At 39.6% G+C, this 10,000-nt stretch overlaps 1 protein-coding gene across 2 annotated transcripts in view; it reads left to right on the forward strand.

The window, feature by feature from the left end:
- Positions 1 to 10,000, forward strand: part of LOC123513837 (hemicentin-1-like) — a 429,869-nt gene that overhangs the window by 62,030 nt on the left and 357,839 nt on the right. For both annotated transcript variants that reach the window (XM_045271232.1, XM_045271230.1), the window contains exon 2: positions 6,838 to 7,574. The gene's annotated coding sequence lies outside the window, so the exon portion shown is untranslated. The remainder of the gene's footprint in view (positions 1 to 6,837; positions 7,575 to 10,000) is intronic.

Raw genomic sequence — 10,000 nt, forward strand, 5'->3', positions numbered from 1 at the left:
GTAGATAGCAAGGTCAGTAGTAAGTAGTAGTAGTAACAGTAGAGATTGTAGTAGTAGTAGTAGTTATAGTAATAATAGAAACCATAAAATTACACAGAGGAATCATTGGATCACAGCTTAGCAAAAAAAATATAAAAGATTAAAAGTAGAAACGGTGAATATGATATTTAATATTATGAAGAATGGGGAAGACTCACGTATAACATTAAGGACGTGTAGCATAGGGAAGTGCATGGGATGAAACCACAGCGGGACAGTTCTGGAAGAGTTGAAATGGTGAGTGTGTGTATCAGTGAATATGCACTTAGAAATTAAAATGTTGCAATAGCATACGCATTATTTAATGTGTTTGAAATAATGTAAATGATGTAGATATCGTAAAAATGAACGAGAAAAAATAATTCCCACCACATTAGCCTCCCCCGCATCCTCCTCGAGGCTCTTCATATCCTCCTCCGCCTCCGCCTCCGCCTCCGCCTCCGTGTCCGCCTTCTCCTCCTCCTTATCACATCATCCAATAACATGCAAATATATACGCATCAGTATCTACGTGGACTCCCTTAGCTACGTCTCAATCCTTCTCCTACTCTTCCTTTCCCTCTCTCCTAAGCGGCACTCTTCCTCTATAACTTATATTTTCCTTTAGTCTCGCAGTCTCCTCCCTTCTTCATTTTCCTGTATTATTTTTATGTGTATTTTACTCCTCTTTCTCTCTGTCTTTTTTCTTTTCTCCTCTGTGCTGAGTGCGTAACAGAGGTGATCGTGTCTCGCATGGAGGCATATATTCCTCATTCTTTTCTCGAAATAAGCTTCTAAACCTTGGTTCAATGAAGCTTATTCTAGGGTTGTACCTGATAAGGCGGTGGCCCATACAAAAAGCATTTGAGCTTTCCATCACCTGAGTTTCATGCAATGTATATTTCTTCCCAGAATTATTCCAAGTGTGTCATCCAGCATATCGAAAGCTTCTTTATTCAACAGAAAATATGAAAATCTTCCAAGATCTAACTTACTTCATGATTCTGGCACCTCCCTAAGAAAATCTCTAATTCTGATAACTTTACTTCAGTCTTTTCCTTCTTTATTTCAACCTAATGACACCACTGTCAGTACATCTGCATTTAAAGCTGAACTTATCGCTCAAACACTATTATGGATGATTCGGGGGTAATTTCTCCATCTTCTGACTACTTTAGGCTTCCCATTAGTATCCTTTGCAGTGATATTTTCTATCTCCTTTCTGGCCATAACTCTCGCTGTACAAGACTTTTGATTCTCTCATCCCTAGTCCGTCAACCTCTTCAATGTAAGGATTATTCAGTATTCTCAAGCAATCACACTTTTCTCTGGCAAACAGTGGAGCTTCTTGTCTGCTCCTGCTCCTTCCTATGAAGTGAACTTTTTCGTAGGAGAGAATTCAAGACACTTATCTACTGTTATTTGATTTGTCTGTTTGGTTTCGCTTTGGAAACTGACGCTCAAGTGGTCTTATTATTTTTCTTCATAGTTTTTGTTTTCCTTGGCAAATGGCGCTTTCAAATAAAAAAAAAAATTCGTTCGGGTAATAAGAAACATGGTACATTTTCATGAATTATTTTTTATTTCTCACTTTTTTTGTTTTCATCCTGGAAAAATTTCATATATATTCTCGTTTTCTTTTATTTTCACCTCCATATTTTTACCTTCTTTAGTGCCAGATAATCACTCGCTTTTTTTATCTTCCTCCTGCGCCTTATTCTTTCCCTCTTCCTTATCTTTTCTTCATCCTCCTCTTTTACCTGTGGTGTCTTGATTGAAGGACCTTGTCAATTATTCTGCGTTTCTGAGCTTTAAAGGGTCGCCAGGAGAAGCAAGGAGGAAGAGGGAAGGAGGAGGAAGAGGGAGGGAGGGAGGGAGGAGGCGGTGGGTGGGAAGAGGAAATGGGAGGGAAGAAGAGTAGGAAGAGTAGGATGAAAAAGAGAAGGAGGAGGAGGAGGAGGAGGAGGAGGAGGAGGAGGAGGAGGAGAAGGAGGAAGAAGATGAAAAGAAAAAAAAGAAGGGAGGAAAGATGAATGGAAATGAGAGAGAGAGAGAGAGAGAGAGAGAGAGAGAGAGAGAGAGAGAGAGAGAGAGAGAGAGAGAGAGAGAGAGAGAGATGGTAAGGGAAAGGAAGAGCACGTAAGAAAGTAATATTAGAAGGCAGCTTAAGGAGGAGGTAAGAAAAGGAGGAAGAAGAGGAGGAAGAACGAGGAGAGAAAGAAATAGATTGATGAACTTACTGGATACTGAGTCTATTACAAAAGGAGGAGGAGGAGGAGGAGGAGGAATATAAAAGTTGGGAAAGTTCTAATTTCCTCTGTTCTATGACAACTACCCACGTTTTCCTATCTCTCTCTCTCTCTCTCTCTCTCTCTCTCTCTCTCTCTCTCTCTCTCTCTCTCTCTCTCTCTCTCTCTCCTTTACATTTTATTTTTCCCTCCTCTCATTCGTTTTTTTTTTCATTTATTCATTCCCTTAGCGTTTCTTCATCATATATCATTTTCATCCTTCATCTCTGTTTCCTTCCCTTCATTCATTTCTTCTTGACTTCTCGGTCGGTTTGTAATTAGCCGACAAACGTCATGCTCAATCAACTCACAGCTCTAATCCACACTTAAGTCACCTGTCTCACTAATTCGCATGCGATAGTTTACTTTTCACTTTCCTTCACCGCTTCACTCACGTTGAATGCATCAGCTCACCACCACAATGCATCCCCTTCTTTCTCTCTCAGTACCTGCATCTGTGGTAAAGATATGGCTTGTTTTTATTTGCTATGTTAGTGTGAAGGCTATGAGATTTCTTAGTGTGAAAGTTTATTTATTCATTCACTTAGTTTTTGTGCGTTGTTTTGTGAATTTCGTGTGTGTGTGTGTGTGTGTGTGTGTGTGTGTGTGTGTGTGTGTGTGTGTGTGTGTGTGTGTGTGTGTGTGTGTGTGTTTTGTTTTGATGTGAAGGGAATGTGGGAAGGAGAGTAAATTGTGGGGAATGTTAAACGCAATCAAAACTTTGTGAGGTAAACGCAAACCAGGCAGAAAATACTGGATGTTCGGTGATGTTGAGCTAACACTTATGTAGTAGTGATGTTGGTAGTGATGGTAGTGTCTGTCTGTTTGTGGGGGATCGTATCTATGTATGTGTGTGTGTGTGTGTGTGTGTGTGTGTGTGTGTGTGTGTGTGTGTGTGTGTGTGTGTGTGTGTGTGTGTGTGTGTGTGTGTGTGTGTGTGTGTGTGTGTGTGTGTGTGTGTGTGTGTGTGTGTGTGTGTGTGTGTGTGTGTGTGTGTGTGTGTGTGTGTGTGTGTGTGTGTGTGTGTGTGTGTGTGTGTGTGTGTGTGTGTGTGTGTGTGTGTGTGTGTGTGTGTGTTTCACTGTTTGATCTGCTGCAGTCTGACGAAACAGCCAGACGTTACCCTACGGAACGAGCTCGGAGCTCATTATTTCCGATCTTCGGATAGGCCTGAGACCAGGCACACACCGGGACAACAAGGTCACAACTCCTCGATTTACATCCCGTACCTACTCACTGCTAGGTGAACAGGGGCTACACGTCAATTCCCCGGCCGGGGAATTGAACCCCGGTCCTCTGGCTTGCGAAGCCAGCGCTCTAACCACTGAGCTACCGCGTGTGTGTGTGTGTATGTGCGTGTGTGTGTGTCTGTGCTTGTGTGTGTGTGTGTGTGTGTGTGTGTGTGTGTGTGTGTGTGTGTGTGTGTGTGTGTGTGTGTGTGTGATGTGGTGTGTGGCTTTGTGTTGTATGCCATTGTTTTAATCATTGTTCTGCTGTCTTATTTATTTATTTTTTCCAAATTAATTTTAATTTCATTAGTTTCTAAAAGATGTATTTGACTTATTTTCGTGTTTTTGTGTTTTTATATGTATGTTATCTTGTGTTTTTTATTTCCGAATTGTTTAGTTTGTTTATTATTTTTTTATTGTATTTTTTGAGTATCATCGACGCATGCAAAGGGGTCTGCGCGACGATAAAGAAACACGAAAGCTAGCGTAAGTAAAACATATGTTAATTAAGGTTCAATGCTAAGGGCCAAAAACTGAAGTTAATTCGCCTTAGAGTATAGTGAAATAACGAATAAGGGTAGAGACAAACTTGATTAATGGTACGGCAAAGGAAGGATGTGAGGATGTTTACATTGGAAATCGCTGAATCTTGAGGGAAACCGTCAACATGTCCCTCCCTATACGATGAGTCTACAGGTTGTACTTTCTATTAGTGTCCGTGGCACCCCGAAGGACTGAGGGGAGAGACAGAAGAGAGCAGGGTGTAATAGGAGTCTTCCGAGCTTTCTCCTGCCAGGCAGTTACACACACACACACACACACACACACACACACACACACACACACACACACACACACACACACACACACACATACACACACACACACACACACACACACGTATTAGCGTTTGAGTTCACAGGACCCGCAACACGTGAGCGTGGTGAAGATACTCTGTTATTGTGATTGAGTGAATATGTGGAGTTAATTTGTGCTGTATTCTTACTTTACTATGCATATAATATTTAGCATGTGAAACATCTTATGGTTAAGTAGTGATAAACGCGACAGCAGTCGTTGTTTGGAGGTGTTGGATGGGGGTTTAGGTGCGTCTCGTTGAGTGGGCTTCCATCCATCCCTACCCCCAATAGTTTACCAAATAATGGTGTCAAATCGGGTACCAGTGTCCACTAGACGTAATTAGTATTGTTTAATTTTTCGTCGTTTTTTAATGTTGAGCGTTGTTTTATTTCAGACTGATATTTTATATCCTATACTTGTTAGTTTATTTGTTTTTGCCTTTATTTGATTGATGTGGTGATATATCCTAACTTAACTTTCCGGTAGGAAAATTCTTGGAATTAACTAAACTGAGTGTCACTGAGATTATGGATTTGTATTTTACATGCATTTCTATTACTGCTCATGCACCGACAGTGAAGGAAAATGAATCAGCAGTCTTGGATATTCTTGGGATCGTTCCTTCTCTATGCTACCTATTAAAAATCTTTTGCAGTGTGGTTTTTTTATGCCCTCGCTAGGCTAAACCCTCGGAAGGCTGATGGATCTGATGGGATTCCATTGTTCTCCGAAAGCTTGCCTAATCAAACTCTTTCAACTCTTTCCATCAACATCTACTTTTTCTTCTTGCAGGAATTTTGCATACTTTCAGCCTATTCCTAAAATAAGGAAATCCTTTTAATCCCACAAATTACAACCCTCCTGTTTATTTTTTTTGCCTTTTTTTGCCTATCTATTTGTTTTTCTTTTAACAGGAAAAAAAATTTAACAAACATCTATCACTTAATAATCTATCTGATCGCCAGTATGGCTTCCGTCAAGGCCGCTCTACTGCTGATCTTCTGGCTTTCCTGAATCTTGGTCATCTTTTTTTGAAGACTTAGTGACACTTTTGTTGTTGTTTTAGACGTAATAAAAGTTTTTGATAGAGTCTGGCACATACCTCAGCTTTGGTCTGCAAACTACCTACCTACGGCTGCTATCTTGGCTGACGTAGTAAACGGTCACTGTTCTTCTAAATCTATTAGGAGTGGTGTTTCTTAGGGATGTCTTTTCATCCACTTTCTTATTTCTATTCATTTATGATCTTGTAAAACAAACTTGTCCTATCCATTCTTACGCTGATGATACCACCCTGCACTTGCCGTTTCTTTTCATAAACACCAGTCCTTCAGGAAATTAAGAGATCAGGCAGGGAATCCACAAAACGCCTGACTTTTGATCTAGCAAAAATTTCTGACTGGAAGAGAGCAAAATCAATATTGTTCAATGCCTCAAAATTTGAATTCTTCCATTTATCAATTCGACACAACCTTCCAAACAACTATTCCCTCTTCCTCATTGACACTTAACTGCCCCTTTTCTATACTGATCACCCTCGGTATGGCCTTTACTTCTAAACCGGAAACTTCGTATTCCATCTGTAATTAAAATAGTTTCTATAAAGTTAGGTATTCTGGATAATCTCCAGTTTTCCTCACTCTCACAATTGCTTAATATGTATAAGAAACTTAACCGTTCATGAGTGTAGTATGCCTCTCATGTATGCGGGGTTCCACTCATATTATTCCTATTTTAAAGTTGAAATCAAAATCTTTCCGTCTTACCAACTCCTCTCTTCTGATTGACTGTTTTCATTTTCTTTCTCACTACCGTAATGTTACATCTCATATTATTGATCTTGCTCCTCTCCCTCCTTCCTCGGCCTTGCTGCACAAGAAATAATTCTTTCTCTCATTCATATTATGTCTAACTCTAATGCTACAATTAACCAGTACTCTCAGTCATTCACCCCGTTGTTTGGTTTGGTTTATTCATTTTAAACTTCCTATGAATTGAACTCATTCAAGAGGGAGGTTGCATGACGCTTCCTGTTTACTTTTGACTAACGTTTTCGACCTTTTTCAGAGACTGGCACATCACTGTGCCTTTTAATTAAAAATCTTGTTGCCTTTGCCGTTTTTTCCTTCTTTGTTTAAACTCTTCCTGCAACTGTAATAACGGTGAGCCGAACAAAGAGCAAAGAATGAATGTAAGGTACTCAGGTTATATTTTTCTTTTACTTTAATTTTTTTATATCCTTAAAAACGGAGTGAAGGTCTTAATTTTCAAAAGTTTTCACGTATTCTTTACATTTTCTGCAGTTATGGCGGTTAAACAAACAAATGGGAGTGAGTGAATATTAGGTGTTCACTTCATATTTTCCATTGTTCTTTTTGTATTTCTATTTAGACATTGAAGCAAATAAATGTTCCTTATTGATTTATTTATTTTTTCTACAGATGGCGGTGAAACGGGGAAATGAAGCAAGTAAGCGAGGTTTTCTTTCTAACCAGTGTATCGCCCGTCGTGTGTATTCAAGGAAGTGACCGAAGAAAGACAAGACATTATGCTACTGTTTGTCAGTGTGCGACTCTTAGGAGACTGTGCGTGTGTTACTTATTTATATTTATGCTTTAAGTACGATATGGAGAGTGTACATTAACTGTGGATGGAATAAGGAAAGTGAATGAATAAGTGAAGTACGTTCACGCGAAACTACACTTGTTACAAATCTAAAATTATTTTAGAAGTGTACTGTTGCATACAAAACGTAAGTGTATATGGATTTCGAAACAAATAGATAAAGTAGCAGAGAAAATAAAGAGAAATGAAATCGTATGCGAGAAAGGAAATAGAAACAAATATACACTAATTCAAAGCAAACAGAAAGAAATAAAGTACTATGAGTCAAATTACATAAAAAAAAGTGACACTGCCCATCACGTAGTGCTGAAAAAGAAGAAAACAAAAACAAAGAAGACATAATGTAAAAGAGAGAGAGAAAAAAAGAACAACATAGATGCAAAAATACTACACATACATTGAACATCAAAATGAAAGTGAAGATAAAACTTGTGGTAGTCCATCTGTAATTAGCTGATTACCCGCCAGTAAAGGTGTGACGCGGTGTGAGGGAAAATAGCCCACCATCACCATAATCGCCTCCGCCACCACCACCATCAGCACCGCTGGTTATGTAAGTAACACTCAGGCATGCATTTGTTTGTTGATTTGTGTGTGTATTTATGCATTATTATAGCCGGTAACGTTGTGACTGCCGAGTTGTTGTTTGCCAAAAACATCTCTTACATGCGCAATGTAAATATTGAGCTACCCAAAAATCAGTAAGGTTTTATGGACATCTGGTAGAATGGTCGAGTATGGGCCTCTGCCACATTACCTTCAGCTTCACCTCTCACACTGCCGCAATGTTGCATCTCTTGTTACATTCCGTTGGTATTTTGACGTTATCTTTTTTTTTTCTGATCTTGCTTGTCTTCGTCCTACCGCGGTCTCGCTTAAAAGACACTCATTCTCTTATTCCTATTCTGTCCACCTCTAAAACCAAGAATTAACTAGTATTCCCAATCATTCCTATTTTTTTTCTGGTAAACTCTGGAACTTTCTCTCTCTTTATGCTCGTTTTTTCCTTTTCTTATGACATGAACTTTATGAAAAGGAGGTTTCAAGACACTTTTTCTCTAATTTTGATGATCGTTATTACTATTATTTTTTTTTAGTCATTGCCGTTATTGATATTATTTCTATTATTATTATTATTATTATTATTATTATTATTATTATTATTATTATTATTATTATTATTGTTATCATTATATGTTAGTATGTCCTTATATTTTACCCATACATCATTTTCTGTAATATCATAGAGTCAGTTGGCTGACTCAACTGACGTCACGACTTTCCCGGCAGTCCTCGCTCGCCGCCGCTTGAGGCTGACACGCTACGCCTCCTGCCTCTCGTTTCGCTCGGTTTACACTTGTTGTGTATTGTGCTACCGTAAATACACTTTCATAATGGACTCAGGTGTCTCCATGCTACCCCTGTTTTACGACAACTACCACAATTATCATTACTATTATTATTATTATTATTATTATTTGTAATATTATTAGTAGTAGTACTTGTCGTAGTTGTAGTCGTAGTAGTAGTAGTAGTAGTAGTACTACTACTACTACTACTACTACTACTACTACTACTATACTACTACTACTACTACTACTACTATACTACTACTACTACCATTACTACCAGCAGTGTGTCTTTCACTTTCCTTATCAGCCCCTCTGTCTTCCTAAATACGCGCAGTGCCTTTTAATCAAATTACAAGAGACTTCTCCCTCCCCCGTCCCTCCTTCAGCACGTGTTTACAAGAAGCCTTTAAAGATGGTGCCGCAGAAGACGGTAGCGGTGCAAGCTAGTGGTGTAACCTTGGCATTCTGACTGAATCTCATAGAGTCCCTAGAGTCGAGGACTGGCGGCATGCACGAGTCACCTTTTGCCGTTTCTGTCTTTCTGTCCCTTGTATCGCTTCCGTGAACCTCATCCTTTGGAGCTGTATCACAATTCCATTTATCTATCTCACTCTCGTCTTCCCCTCGACCTTCTTTCCTTAACTCCTCTTCCTCATCTCCTGTGCCTGGCCAAACCTCTTCACTCTCGCCTCTCTAGCTTTGCCCCTAAACTGACGTACGTGCAATATTATTCCTCGATATTCTGCTGCACTATTTCCGTACCGTTCTATATTCCCAGATAAGCTTAGAAAGGAATTTATTGTTCACTGGATAGTATATACAAGTTATACTCGATATTACAAGAAAATAGTGTAGTGTGCCAGTTCTTACTAACAGGAATGAATGGAAGCTTTGATTAAGCCGTACAACGAAACAGTGTAGTGTGTTTATTATCATGTAGTAAGTAAAGGACAGTGAGATAGATCACCAAACAAATTATATAGTAACGAGGTAGGGTGTTTGGAGAAATACAATTTTATGTATTGATTTTGATCTTTTTCTTGCGACTTCCACCTCATAATCATTTTTCGTCCTTTTTGTAGCATAAAATGAAAGAAGGAAGAGTATTATTAACAACAGTAGCAGCCATAGTTGTAGAATATAGGAAGAGAAGCCAACAAATCCAATAACTTCCAGACGCCCTAGTATGAAGATGGCATCTCCTTCCCTTCCTTCTTCCCTGTCCCTCTCGTAGTAGTCTCCATCCTTACCACCACCACCACCACAACCACCACCACCACCACCGCTGCCACTTTTCCTTTTCCCTCGTGATGTATTCTCGCTTCCCGCAAGTTTTTACAGCCAATCAATACCAAAACTTTGCTGGCCCGGACGTTCTGCGAGGGTCAGGTTCCTCGTGAGGTATTGGCGATGCTCTTGGGAAACTCGTCCTCTCCCCCTCTCTCTCTTCTCGCTGCTCTCCCTCGCGTGCTTTCCTGCGACGTATCCTGCAGCACCGTCCTAGTTTTTTTTTTTGTCGACGTGTATAGGGGAAGAAGACAGAAGCAGGATTGTGTGTAGGGGCGTTAAGGGGTGTATTGTAAGGGCTGTGTATGGTATGGATAGTTTAGTCTGGATGTGTTTAGGG

The sequence above is a fragment of the Portunus trituberculatus genome, chromosome 37, assembly GCF_017591435.1.
Source record: "Portunus trituberculatus isolate SZX2019 chromosome 37, ASM1759143v1, whole genome shotgun sequence".
Lineage (NCBI taxonomy): Eukaryota > Metazoa > Arthropoda > Malacostraca > Decapoda > Portunidae > Portunus > Portunus trituberculatus.